Raw genomic sequence first — 14,990 nt, forward strand, 5'->3', positions numbered from 1 at the left:
ACCATAACTCAATCAATTCAACCCGGAATTCATTGAAATTTGTTCCATTTGAAAGTAGTCGAAGTGTAGTTTAAAACGAAAGAAACGGAGATGCAAAAAGCCAAGTATTTTGAGAGTTATGGGGGAAATAGTTACACTCGCCATTTGGTCTAGCAGTTTACAGACCTACCTCCGATTGATTGACCATAACTCACTCAATTCAGTTCAGAATTGAATCAAATTCATGGCATTGCGAAGATGTCGAAGTGCAGTTGGAAATGGAGATGAAAAACTCCAAGTAATTTAAGAGTTATGATGGACATAGTTAGACTCGCGCTTTCGCCTAGCAGTTTACAGACCTACCTCCGAGTGAATGACCATAACTCACTCAATTCAACTCGGAATTCATTGAAATTTATTCCATTTCGAAGGACTCCAACTGTAGTTTAAAACGGAAGAAACGGAGATGAAAAAAGCCAAGTATTTTGAGAGTTAGGGTGGAAATAGTTAGACTCGCACTTTGGTCTAGCAGTTTACAAACCAACCTTCAATTGATTGACCATAACTTTCTCAAATTAACCAAGAATTGATTCAAATTCATGCCATTTTGAAGATGTCGAAGTGTAGTTGAAAACGAAAGAAACAGAGATGAAAAACTCCAAGTATTTTAAGAGTTACGATGGAAATAGTTAGACTCGCGCTTTCGCCAAGCAGTTTACTGACCTACCTCCGATTGAATGACCATAACTCACTCAATTCATCTCGGAATTCATTGAAATTTGTTCCATTACGAAGGAGTCGAAAGTGTAGCTCAAAACGGAAGAAACGGAGTTGAAAACTCCAAGTATTTTGAGAGTTATGGTGGAAATAGTTAGACTCGCGCTTTGGTCTAGCAGTTTACAGACCTACGTCCGGTTGATTGACCTTAACTCAGTCAATTCAACTCGGAATTTAGTCAAATTCATGCCATTTCGAAGATGTCGAAGTGTAGTTGAAAACATAAGAAACGGAAATGAAAAACTCTAAGTATTTTAAGAGTTATGACGGAAATAATTAGACTCGCTCTTTTGCCTAGCAGTTTACATACCTACCTCCGATTGAATGATCATACTCACTCAATTAAACTCGGAATTCATTGAAATTTGTTCCATTTCGAAGGAGTCGAAGTGTAGTTTAAAACGAAGAAACGGAGATGAAGAAAGCCAAGTATTTTGTGAGTTATGGTGGAAATAGCTAAACTCGCAGTTTTGTCCAGCAGTTTACAGACCTACCTCTGATTGATTGACCATAACTCACTCAATTCAACTCGGAATTGATTCAAATTCATGCCATTTTGAAGATGTCGAAGTGTAGCTGAAAACGGAGATGAAAAACTCCAAGTATTTTAAGAGTTACGATGGAAATAGTTAGACTCGCGTTTTCGACTAGCAGTTTACTGACCTACCTCCGATTGAATGACCATAACTCACTCAATTCAACTCGGAATTCATTGAAATTTGTTCAATTACGAAGGAGTCGAAAGTGTAGCTGAAAACGGAAGAAACGAAGATTAAAACTCCAAGTATTTTGAGAGTTATGGTGGAAATAGTTAGACTCGCATTTTCGCCTAGTAGTTTACAGACCTACCTCCGATTGAATAACCATAAGTTACTAAATTCAACTCGGAATTCATTGAACTTTGTTCCATTTGGAAGGAGTCGAAGTGTCGTTTAAAACAGAAGAAACGGAGATAAAAAAAGTCAAGTATTTTGAGATTTATAGTGTAAATTGTTAGACTCGCACTTTGGTCTAGAAGTTTACAGACCTACTTCCGATTGATTGACTATAACTCACTCAATTCAACTCCTAATTGATTCAAATTCATGCAATTTCGAAGATGTCGAAGTGTAGTTGAAAACGGAAGAAATGGAGATGAAAAACTCCAAGTATTTTAAGAGTTATGATGGAAATAGTTTGACTCTCGCTTTCGCCTAGCAGTTTACCGACCTACCTCCGATTGACTGACCATAAGTTACTAAATTCAACTCGGAATTCATTGAACTTTCTTCCATTTCGAAAGAGTCGAAGTGTAGCTTAAAACGGAAGAAACGGAGATGCAAAACGCCCAGTATTTTGAGAGTTATGATGGAAATAGTTAGATTCGCGCTTTGGTCTAGCAGTATGCAGACATACCTCCGATTGAATGACCATAACTCACTCAATTCAACTCGAAATTCATTAAAATTTGTTCCATTTCGAAGGAGTCGAACTGTAGTTTAAAACGGAAGAAACAGAGATGAAAAACTCAAAGTATTTTGAGAGTTATTGTGGAAATAGTTAGACTCGCACTTTGGTCTAGCAGTTTATAGACGAACCTGCAATTGATTGACCATAACTTACTCAATTTAACTCGGAATTGATTCAAATTCATGCCATTTTGAAGATGTCGAAGTGTAGTTAAAAACGAAAGAAACAGAAATGAAAAATTCCAAGTCTCTTAAGAGTTATGATGGAAATAGTTAGACTCGCGCTTTGGTCTAGCAGTTTACAGACCTACCTTCGATTCATTGACCATAAGTCACTCAATTCGACTCGGAATTTATTCAAATTCATGCCATTTGGAAGATGTCGAAGAGTAGCTGAAAATGAAAGAAACGGAGATGAAAAACTCCAAGTATTTTAAGAGTTATGATAGAAATAGTTAGACTCGCGCTTTCGCCTAGCAGTTTACAGACCTACCTCCGATTTAATGACCATAACTCACTCAATTGAACATGTAATTCAATGAAATTTGTTCCATTTGGAAGGAGTAGAAGTGTAGTTTAAAACGGAAGAAACGAAGATGAAAAACTACTTGTATTTTGATAGTTATGATGGAACTAGTTAGATTCGCGCTTTGGTCTAGCAGTTTGCAGACATACCTCCGATTGAATGACCATAACTCACTCAATTCAACTCGAAATTCATTAAAATTTGTTCCATTTCGAAGGAGTCGAACTGTAGTTTAAAACGGAAGAAACAGAGATGAAAAACTCAAAGTATTTTGAGAGTTATTGGGGAAATAGTTAGACTCGCACTTTGGTCTAGCAGTTTATAGACGAACCTGCAATTGATTGACCATAACTTACTCAATTTAACTCGGAATTGATTCAAATTCATGCCATTTTGAAGATGTCGAAGTGTAGTTAAAAACGAAAGAAACAGAAATGAAAAATTCCAAGTATCTTAAGAGTTATGATGGAAATAGTTAGACTCGCGCTTTTGCCTAGCAGTTTACTGACCTACCTCCGATTGAATGACCATAACTCACTCAATTCAACTCGGAATTCATTGAAATTTGTTCCATTACGAAGTACTCGAAAGTGTAGCTGAAAACGGAAGAACGGAGATGAAAACTCTAAGTATTTTGAGAGTTCTGGTGGAAATAGTTAAACTCGCATTTTCGCCTAGCAGTTTACAGACCTACCTCGGATTGAATGACCATAAGTCACTGAATTCAACTCGGAATTCATTAAAATTTGTTCCATTTCAAAGGAGTCAAAGTGTAGTTTAAAACAAAAGAAACGGAGATAAAAAAAAGCCAAGTATTTTGAGATTTATAGTGAAAATTGTTAGACTCGCACTTTGGTCTAGCAGTTTACAAACCTACCTCCGATTGATTGACTATAACTCACTCAATTCAACACGAAATTGATTCAAATTCATGTAATTTCGAAGATGTCGAACTGTAGTTGAAAACGGAAGAAACGGAGATGAAAAACTCCAAGTATTTTAAGAGTTATGATGGAAATAGTTAGACTCGCTCTTTCGCCTAGCAGTTTACAGACCTACCTCCGATTGAATGACCATACTCACACAATTAAACTCGGAATTCATTGAAAATTGTTCAATTTCGAAGATGTCGAACTGTAGTTGAAAACGGAAGAAACGGAGATGAAAAACTCCAAGTATTTTAAGAGTTATGATGGAAATAGTTAGACTCGCGCTTTTGCCTAGCAGTTTACAGACTTACCTCCGAGTGAATGACCATAACTCACTCAATTCAACTCGGCATTCATTGAAATTTGTTCCATTTCGAAGGACTCGAACTGTAGTTTAAAACGGAAGAAACGGACATGAAAAAAGCCAAGTATTTTGAGAGTTATGGTGGAAATAATTAGACTCGCACTTTGGTCTAGCAGTTTATAGGCCTATCTCCGAGTTAATGACCATAACTCACTCAATTCAACTCGTAATTCATTAAAATTTGATCCATTTCGAAGGACGCGAACTGTAGTTTAAAACGGAAGAAACGGAGATGAAAAAAGCCAAGTATTTTGAGAGTTATGGTGGAAATAGTTAGACTCGCACTTTGGTCTAACAGTTTACAGACGAACCTGCAATTGATTGACCATAACTTACTCAATTTAACTCGGAATTGATTCAAATTCTTGCCATTTTGAAGATGTCGAAGTGTAGTTGCAAACGAAAGAAACAGAGATGAAAAATTCCAAGTATCTTAAGAGTTATGATGAAAATAGTTAGACTCGCGCTTTGGTCTAGCAGTTTATAGACCTACCTTCGATTCATTGACCATAAGTCACTCAATTCGACTCGGAATTTATTCAAATTCATGCCATTTGGAAGATGTCGAAGAGTAACTGAAAACGAAAGAAACGGAGATGAAAAACTCCAACTATTTTAAGAGTTATGATAGAAATAGTTAGACGCGCGCTTTCGCCTAGCAGTTTACAGACCTACCTCCGATTTAATGACCATAACTCACTCAATTGAACATGTAATTCAATGAAATTTGTTCCATTTCGAAGGAGTCGAAGTGTAGTTTAAAACAGAAGAAACGGAGATGAAATACTACTTGTATTTTGAGAGTTATGATGGAAATAGTTAGATTCGCGCTTTGGTCTAGCAGTATGCAGACATACCTCCAATTGAATGACCATAACTCACTCAATTCAACTCGGAATTCATTAAAATTTGTTCCATTTCGAAGGAGTCGAACTGTAGTTTAAAACGGAAGAAACAGAGATGAAAAACTCAAAGTATTTTGAGAGTTATGACGGAAATAGTTAGACTCGCGCTTTGGTCTAGTAGTTTACAGACCTACGTCCGGTTGATTGACCATAACTCAGTCAATTCAACTCGGAATTGAGTCAAATTCATGCCATTTCGAAGATGTCGAAGTGTAGCTGAAAACAGAAGAAACGGAAATGAAAAACTCCAAGTATTTTAAGAGTTATGATGGAAATAGTTAGAGTCGTCCTTTCGCCTAGCAGTTTACAGACCTACCTCCGATTGAATGATCATAACTCACTCAATTCAACCAGGAATTAATTGAAATTTGTTCCATTTCGAATGAGTTGAAGTGTAGTTTAAAACGAAAGAAACGGAGGTTAAAAAAGCCAAGTATTTAGGTTATGATGGAAATAGTTAGACTCGCACTTTAGTGTAGCAGTTTATAGACCTACCTCCGATTGATTGACCATAAGTCACTTAATTTAACTCGGAATTGATTTAAATTCATGCCAATTCGAAGATGTCGAAGTGTAGTTGAAAACGGAAGAATGGGTGATGAAAAACTCCAAGTATTTTAAGAGTTATGATGGAAATAGTTAGACTCGCTCTTTCGCCTAGCAGTTTACAGACCTACCTCCGATTGAATGACTATACTCACTCAATTAAACTCGGAAGTCATTGAAATTTGTTCAATTTTGAAGGTGTCGAAGTGTAGTTTAAAATGAAGAAACGGAGATGAAGAAAGCCAAGTATTTTGCGAGTTATTGTGGAAATAGTTAAACTCGCAGTTTTGTCCAGCAGTTTACAGACCTACCTCTGATTGATTGACCATAACTCACTCAATTCAACTCAGAATTGATTCAAATTCATGCCATTTTGAAGATGTCGAAGTGTAGTTGAAAACGGAGATGAAAAACTCCAAGTATTTTAAGAGTTACGATGGAAATATGTTAGACTCGCGCTTTCGCCTAGCATTTTACTGACCTACCTCCGATTGAATGACCATAACTCACTCAATTAAACTCGGAATTCATTGAAATTTGTTCCATTTCGAATGAGTCGAAGTGTAGTTTAAAACAGAAGAAACAGAGATGAAAAACTCCAAGTATTTTAAGAGTTATGACAGAAATAGTTAGACTCGCGCTTTGGTCTAGCAGTTTACAGACCTATGTCCGGTTGATTGAACATAACTCAGTCAATTCAACTCGGAATTGAGTCAAATTCATGCCATTTCGAAGATGTCGAAGTGTAGTTGAAAACATAAGAAACGGAGATGAAAAACTCCAAGTATTTTAAGAGTTAAGACGGAAATAGTTAGACTCACCCTTTCGCCTAGCAGTTTACAGACCTACCTCCGATTGAATGACTATAACTCACTCAATTCAACCCGGAATTAATTGAAATTTGTTCCATTTCGAATGAGTAGAAGTGTAGTTTAAAACGAAAGAAACGGAGGTTAAAAAAGCCAAGTATTTCGGGAGTTATGATGGAAATAGTTAGACTCGCACTTTAGTGTAGCAGTTTACAGACCTACCTCCGATTGATTGACCATAACTCACTGAATTTAACTCGGAATTTATTCAAATTCATGCCTTTTCGAAGATGTCGAAGTCTTGTTGAAAAACTCTAAGTATTTTAAGAGTTATGATGGAAATAGTTAGACTCGCTCTTTCGCCTAGCAGTTTAATGACCTACCTCCGATTGAATGACCATACTCACTCAATTAAACTCGGAATTCATTGAAATTTGTTCCATTTCGAAGGAGTCGAAGTGTAGTTTAAAACGACGAAACAGAGATGAAGAAAGCCAAGTATTTTGTGAGTTATGGTGGAAATAGTTAAACTCGCAGTTTTTTCCAGCAGTTTACAGACTTACCTCTGATTGATTGACCATAACTCACTCAATTCAACTCGGAATTGATTCAAATTCATGCCATTTCGAATATGTCGAAGTGTAGTTGAAAACGGAGATGAAAAACTCCAAGTATTTTAAGAGTTACGATGGAAATAGTTAGACTCGCGCTTTCGCCAAGCAGTTTACTGACCTACCTCCGATTGAATGACCATAACTCACTCAATTCAACTCGGAATTCATTGAAATTTGTTCCATTACGAAGGAGTCGAAAGTATAGCTCAAAACGGAAGAAACGGAGTTGAAAACTCCAAGTATTTTGAGAGTTATGGTGGAAATAGTTAGACTCACGCTTTGGTCTAGCAGTTTACAGACCTACGTCCGGTTGATTGACCTTAACTCAGTCAATTCAACTCGGAATTTAGTCAAATTCATGCCATTTCGAAGATGTCGAAGTGTAGTTGAAAACATAAGAAACGGAAATGAAAAACTCTAAGTATTTTAAGAGTTATGACGGAAATAATTAGACTCGCTCTTTTGCCTAGCAGTTTACATACCTACCTCCGATTGAATGATCATACTCACTCAATTAAACTCGGAATTCATTGAAATTTATTCCATTTCGAAGGAGTCGAAGTGTAGTTTAAAACGAAGAAACGGAGATGAAGAAAGCCAAGTATTTTGTGAGTTATGGTGGAAATAGCTAAACTCGCAGTTTTGTCCAGCAGTTTACAGACCTACCTCTGATTGATTGACCATAACTCACTCAATTCAACTCGGAATTGATTCAAATTCATGCCATTTTGAAGATGTCGAAGTGTAGCTGATAACGGAGATGAAAAACTCCAAGTATTTTAAGAGTTACGATGGAAATAGTTAGACTCGCGTTTTCGACTAGCAGTTTACTGACCTACCTCCGATTGAATGACCATAACTCACTCAATTCAACTCGGAATTCATTGAAATTTGTTCAATTACGAAGGAGTCGAAAGTGTAGCTGAAAACGGAAGAAACGGAGATTAAAACTCCAAGTATTTTGAGAGTTATGGTGGAAATAGTTAGACTCGCATTTTCGCCTAGTAGTTTACAGACCTACCTCCGATTGAATGACCATAAGTTACTAAATTCAACTCGGAATTCATTGAACTTTGTTCCATTTGGAAGGAGTCGAAGTGTCGTTTAAAACAGAAGAAACGGAGATAAAAAAAAGCCAAGTATTTTGAGATTTATAGTGTAAATTGTTAGACTCGCACTTTGGTCTAGCAGTTTACAGACCTACCTCCGATTGATTGACTATAACTCACTCAATTCAACTCCTAATTGATTCAAATTCATGCAATTTCGAAGATGTCGAAGTGTAGTTGAAAACGGAAGAAATGGAGATGAAAAACTCCAAGTATTTTAAGAGTTATGATGGAAATAGTTTGACTCTCGCTTTCGCCTAGCAGTTTACCGACCTACCTCCGATTGACTGACCATAAGTTACTAAATTCAACTCGGAATTCATTGAACTTTCTTCCATTTCGAAAGAGTCGAAGTGTAGCTTAAAACGGAAGAAACGGAGATGCAAAACGCCCAGTATTTTGAGAGTTATGATGGAAATAGTTAGATTCGCGCTTTGGTCTAGCAGTATGCAGACAAACCTCCGATTGAATGATCATAACTCACTCAATTCAACTCGAAATTCATTAAAATTTGTTCCATTTCGAAGGAGCCGAACTGTAGTTTAAAACGGAAGAAACAGAGATGAAAAACTCAAAGTATTTTGAGAGTTATTGTGGAAATAGTTAGACTCGCACTTTGGTCTAGCAGTTTATAGACGAACCTGCAATTGATTGACCATAACTTACTCAATTTAACTCGGAATTGATTCAAATTCATGCCATTTTGAAGATGTCGAAGTGTAGTTAAAAACGAAAGAAACAGAAATGAAAAATTCCATGTATCTTAAGAGTTATGATGGAAATAGTTAGACTCGCGCTTTGGTCTAGCAGTTTACAGACCTACCTTCGATTCATTGACCATAAGTCACTCAATTCGACTCGGAATTTATTCAAATTCATGCCATTTGGAAGATGTCGAAGAGTAGCTGAAAATGAAAGAAACGGAGATGAAAAACTCCAAGTATTTTAAGAGTTATGATAGAAATAGTTAGACTCGCGCTTTCGCCTAGCAGTTTACAGACCTACCTCCGATTTAATGACCATAACTCACTCAATTGAACATGTAATTCAATGAAATTTGTTCCATTTGGAAGGAGTAGAAGTGTAGTTTAAAACGGAAGAAACGAAGATGAAAAACTACTTGTATTTTGATAGTTATGATGGAACTAGTTAGATTCGCGCTTTGGTCTAGCAGTTTGCAGACATACCTCCGATTGAATGACCATAACTCACTCAATTCAACTCGGAATTCATTGAAATTTGTTCCATTTCGAAGGAGTCGAAGTGTAGTTTAAAACGGAAGAAACAGAGATGAAAACCTCCAAGTATTTTAAGAGTTACGATGGAGATAGTTAGACTTGCGCTTTTGCCTAGCAGTTTACTGACCTACCTCCGATTGAATGACCATAACTCACTCAATTCAACTCGGAATTCATTGAAATTTGTTCCATTACGAAGGAGTCGAAAGTGTAGCTGAAAACGGAAGAACGGAGATGAAAACTCCAAGTATTTTGAGAGTTCTGGTGGAAATAGTTAAACTCGCATTTTCGCCTAGCAGTTTACAGACCTACCTCCGATTGAATGACCATAAGTCACTGAATTCAACTCGGAATTCATTAAAATTTGTTCCATTTCAAAGGAGTCAAAGTGTAGTTTAAAACAAAAGAAACGGAGATAAAAAAAGCCAAGTATTTTGAGATTTATAGTGAAAATTGTTAGACTCGCACTTTGGTCTAGCAGTTTACAAACCTACCTCCGATTGATTGACTATAACTCACTCAATTCAACTCGAAATTGATTCAAATTCATGTAATTTCGAAGATGTCGAACTGTAGTTGAAAACGGAAGAAACGGAGATGAAAAACTCCAAGTATTTTAAGAGTTATGATGGAAATAGTTAGACTCGCTCTTTCGCCTAGCAGTTTACAGACCTACCTCCGATTGAATGACCATACTCACACAATTAAACTCGGAATTCATTGAAAATTGTTCAATTTCGAAGGTGTCGAATTGTAGTTTAAAACGAAGAAACGGAGATGAAGAAAGCCAAGTATTTTGTAAGTTATGGTGGAAATAGTTAGACTCGCACTTTGGTCTAGCAGTTTACAGACCAACCTGCAATTGATTAACCATAACTTACTCAATTTAATTCGGAATTGATTCAAATTCATGCCATTTTGAAGATGTCGATGTGTAGTTGAAAACGAAAGAAACAGAGATGAAAAATTCCAAGTATCTTAAGAGTTATGATGGATATAGTTATACTCGCGCTTTGGTATAGCAGTTTACAGACCTACCTCCGATTCATTGACCATAAGTCACTCAATTCAACTCGGAATTTATTCAAATTCATGCCATTTGGAAGATATCGAAGAGTAGCTGAAAACGAAAGAAACGGAGATGAAAAACTCCAAGTATTTTAAGAGTTGTGATAGAAATAGTTAGACTCGCGCTTTGGCCTAGCAGTTTACAGACCTACCTCCGATTTAATGACCATAACTCACTCAATTCAACATGTAATTCAATGAAATTTGTTTCATTTCGAAGGAGTCGAAGTGTAGTTTAAAACGGAAGAAACGGAGATGAAGAAAGCCATGTTTTTTGTAAGTTATGGTGGAAATAGTTAAACTCGCAGTTTTGTCCAGCAGTTTACAGACCTACCTCTGATTGATTGACCATAACTCACTAAATTCAACTCGGAATTTATTCAAATTCATGCCATTTAGAAGATGTCGAAGTGTAGTTGAGAACGGAGATGTAAAACTCCAAGTATTTTAAGAGTTACAATGGAAATAGTTAGACTTGCGCTTTTGCCTAGCAGTTTACTGACCTACCTCCGATTGAATGATCATAACTCACTCAATTCAACTCGGAATTCATTGAAATTTGTTCCATTACGAAGGAGTCGAAAGTGTAGCTGAAAACGGAAGAACGGAGATGAAAATTCCAAGTATTTTGAGAGTTCTAGTGGAAATAGTTAAACTCGCGTTTTCGCCTAGCAGTTTACAGACCTACCTCCGATTGAATGACCATAAGTCACTGAATTCAACTCGGAATTCATTAAAATTTGTTCCATTTCAAAGGAGTCAAAGTGTAGTTTAAAACAAAAGAAACGGAGATAAAAAAAGCCAAGTATTTTGATATTTATGGTGGAAATTGTTAGACTCGCAATTTGGTCTAGCAGTTTACAGACCTACCTCCGATTGATTGACTATAACTCACTCAATTCAACTCGAAATTGATTCAAATTCTTGTAATTTCGAAGATGTCGAACTTAGTTGAAAACGGAAGAAACGGAGATGAAAAACTCCAAGTATTTTAAGAGTTATGATGGAAATAGTTAGCCTCTCGCTTCCGCCTAGAAGTTTACAGACCTACCTCCGATTGAATGACCATAACTCAATCAATTCAACCCGGAATTCATTGAAATTTGTTCCATTTGAAAGTAGTCGAAGTGTAGTTTAAAACGAAAGAAACGGAGATGCAAAAAGCCAAGTATTTTGAGAGTTATGGGGGAAATAGTTACACTCGCCATTTGGTCTAGCAGTTTACAGACCTACCTCCGATTGATTGACCATAACTCACTCAATTCAGTTCAGAATTGAATCAAATTCATGGCATTGCGAAGATGTCGAAGTGCAGTTGGAAATGGAGATGAAAAACTCCAAGTAATTTAAGAGTTATGATGGACATAGTTAGACTCGCGCTTTCGCCTAGCAGTTTACAGACCTACCTCCGAGTGAATGACCATAACTCACTCAATTCAACTCGGAATTCATTGAAATTTATTCCATTTCGAAGGACTCCAACTGTAGTTTAAAACGGAAGAAACGGAGATGAAAAAAGCCAAGTATTTTGAGAGTTAGGGTGGAAATAGTTAGACTCGCACTTTGGTCTAGCAGTTTACAAACCAACCTTCAATTGATTGACCATAACTTTCTCAAATTAACCAAGAATTGATTCAAATTCATGCCATTTTGAAGATGTCGAAGTGTAGTTGAAAACGAAAGAAACAGAGATGAAAAACTCCAAGTATTTTAAGAGTTACGATGGAAATAGTTAGACTCGCGCTTTCGCCAAGCAGTTTACTGACCTACCTCCGATTGAATGACCATAACTCACTCAATTCATCTCGGAATTCATTGAAATTTGTTCCATTACGAAGGAGTCGAAAGTGTAGCTCAAAACGGAAGAAACGGAGTTGAAAACTCCAAGTATTTTGAGAGTTATGGTGGAAATAGTTAGACTCGCGCTTTGGTCTAGCAGTTTACAGACCTACGTCCGGTTGATTGACCTTAACTCAGTCAATTCAACTCGGAATTTAGTCAAATTCATGCCATTTCGAAGATGTCGAAGTGTAGTTGAAAACATAAGAAACGGAAATGAAAAACTCTAAGTATTTTAAGAGTTATGACGGAAATAATTAGACTCGCTCTTTTGCCTAGCAGTTTACATACCTACCTCCGATTGAATGATCATACTCACTCAATTAAACTCGGAATTCATTGAAATTTGTTCCATTTCGAAGGAGTCGAAGTGTAGTTTAAAACGAAGAAACGGAGATGAAGAAAGCCAAGTATTTTGTGAGTTATGGTGGAAATAGCTAAACTCGCAGTTTTGTCCAGCAGTTTACAGACCTACCTCTGATTGATTGACCATAACTCACTCAATTCAACTCGGAATTGATTCAAATTCATGCCATTTTGAAGATGTCGAAGTGTAGCTGAAAACGGAGATGAAAAACTCCAAGTATTTTAAGAGTTACGATGGAAATAGTTAGACTCGCGTTTTCGACTAGCAGTTTACTGACCTACCTCCGATTGAATGACCATAACTCACTCAATTCAACTCGGAATTCATTGAAATTTGTTCAATTACGAAGGAGTCGAAAGTGTAGCTGAAAACGGAAGAAACGAAGATTAAAACTCCAAGTATTTTGAGAGTTATGGTGGAAATAGTTAGACTCGCATTTTCGCCTAGTAGTTTACAGACCTACCTCCGATTGAATAACCATAAGTTACTAAATTCAACTCGGAATTCATTGAACTTTGTTCCATTTGGAAGGAGTCGAAGTGTCGTTTAAAACAGAAGAAACGGAGATAAAAAAAGTCAAGTATTTTGAGATTTATAGTGTAAATTGTTAGACTCGCACTTTGGTCTAGAAGTTTACAGACCTACTTCCGATTGATTGACTATAACTCACTCAATTCAACTCCTAATTGATTCAAATTCATGCAATTTCGAAGATGTCGAAGTGTAGTTGAAAACGGAAGAAATGGAGATGAAAAACTCCAAGTATTTTAAGAGTTATGATGGAAATAGTTTGACTCTCGCTTTCGCCTAGCAGTTTACCGACCTACCTCCGATTGACTGACCATAAGTTACTAAATTCAACTCGGAATTCATTGAACTTTCTTCCATTTCGAAAGAGTCGAAGTGTAGCTTAAAACGGAAGAAACGGAGATGCAAAACGCCCAGTATTTTGAGAGTTATGATGGAAATAGTTAGATTCGCGCTTTGGTCTAGCAGTATGCAGACATACCTCCGATTGAATGACCATAACTCACTCAATTCAACTCGAAATTCATTAAAATTTGTTCCATTTCGAAGGAGTCGAACTGTAGTTTAAAACGGAAGAAACAGAGATGAAAAACTCAAAGTATTTTGAGAGTTATTGTGGAAATAGTTAGACTCGCACTTTGGTCTAGCAGTTTATAGACGAACCTGCAATTGATTGACCATAACTTACTCAATTTAACTCGGAATTGATTCAAATTCATGCCATTTTGAAGATGTCGAAGTGTAGTTAAAAACGAAAGAAACAGAAATGAAAAATTCCAAGTCTCTTAAGAGTTATGATGGAAATAGTTAGACTCGCGCTTTGGTCTAGCAGTTTACAGACCTACCTTCGATTCATTGACCATAAGTCACTCAATTCGACTCGGAATTTATTCAAATTCATGCCATTTGGAAGATGTCGAAGAGTAGCTGAAAATGAAAGAAACGGAGATGAAAAACTCCAAGTATTTTAAGAGTTATGATAGAAATAGTTAGACTCGCGCTTTCGCCTAGCAGTTTACAGACCTACCTCCGATTTAATGACCATAACTCACTCAATTGAACATGTAATTCAATGAAATTTGTTCCATTTGGAAGGAGTAGAAGTGTAGTTTAAAACGGAAGAAACGAAGATGAAAAACTACTTGTATTTTGATAGTTATGATGGAACTAGTTAGATTCGCGCTTTGGTCTAGCAGTTTGCAGACATACCTCCGATTGAATGACCATAACTCACTCAATTCAACTCGGAATTCATTGAAATTTGTTCCATTTCGAAGGAGTCGAAGTGTAGTTTAAAACGGAAGAAACAGAGATGAAAACCTCCAAGTATTTTAAGAGTTACGATGGAGATAGTTAGACTTGCGCTTTTGCCTAGCAGTTTACTGACCTACCTCCGATTGAATGACCATAACTCACTCAATTCAACTCGGAATTCATTGAAATTTGTTCCATTACGAAGTAGTCGAAAGTGTAGCTGAAAACGGAAGAACGGAGATGAAAACTCTAAGTATTTTGAGAGTTCTGGTGGAAATAGTTAAACTCGCATTTTCGCCTAGCAGTTTACAGACCTACCTCGGATTGAATGACCATAAGTCACTGAATTCAACTCGGAATTCATTAAAATTTGTTCCATTTCAAAGGAGTCAAAGTGTAGTTTAAAACAAAAGAAACGGAGATAAAAAAAAGCCAAGTATTTTGAGATTTATAGTGAAAATTGTTAGACTCGCACTTTGGTCTAGCAGTTTACAAACCTACCTCCGATTGATTGACTATAACTCACTCAATTCAACACGAAATTGATTCAAATTCATGTAATTTCGAAGATGTCGAACTGTAGTTGAAAACGGAAGAAACGGAGATGAAAAACTCCAAGTATTTTAAGAGTTATGATGGAAATAGTTAGACTCGCTCTTTCGCCTAGCAGTTTACAGACCTACCTCCGAT

The sequence above is a fragment of the Tasmannia lanceolata genome, unplaced genomic scaffold, assembly GCF_043159265.1.
Source record: "Tasmannia lanceolata isolate RefF3 unplaced genomic scaffold, GAP_Taslan_0.1 ptg000018l, whole genome shotgun sequence".
NCBI lineage: Eukaryota > Viridiplantae > Streptophyta > Magnoliopsida > Canellales > Winteraceae > Tasmannia > Tasmannia lanceolata.